Source organism: Penaeus monodon, chromosome 19 (genome assembly GCF_015228065.2).
Source record: "Penaeus monodon isolate SGIC_2016 chromosome 19, NSTDA_Pmon_1, whole genome shotgun sequence".
NCBI lineage: Eukaryota > Metazoa > Arthropoda > Malacostraca > Decapoda > Penaeidae > Penaeus > Penaeus monodon.
In genome coordinates this window covers 30,696,862-30,697,277 of record NC_051404.1, presented here as the reverse complement: position 1 = coordinate 30,697,277, position 416 = coordinate 30,696,862, and positions in this window count along the sequence as shown.

The following is a 416-nucleotide window of genomic DNA, read 5'->3' as shown; positions in this document are numbered from 1 at the left end:
TAAGAAAAGGCGTGTACTTATATTGCTTCATATTCAAGTAAATCGCAGATGGATATAAGTATATATATTACCGAAGCTCCCTTTGCAGAAACGATTGAATAATAAATCGTATTTATTAAAATATGTATCTCATAAACTGTATCGTTTCATGCTTGCGAAATGCGTATTTTCTTCATCTTATGGATTGCTGTTGATATTACAGTCTGTTATTACGATTAAATGTTACGCAGCATTTAAAAACCTGCTGAATTGTATGTCAATTATTAATGATCTACTTGGCTAAGATCGCTTTTTTTAATTCTGAACTGAAGTAATCCCAGATTCACAAGTGCAGTGTATCTTGCTTTTTATCCCTAACTTATGCAAATGAATGGTCATGAATTCGGAACAATATGTTGTCTTTGGCCAGCCTTACT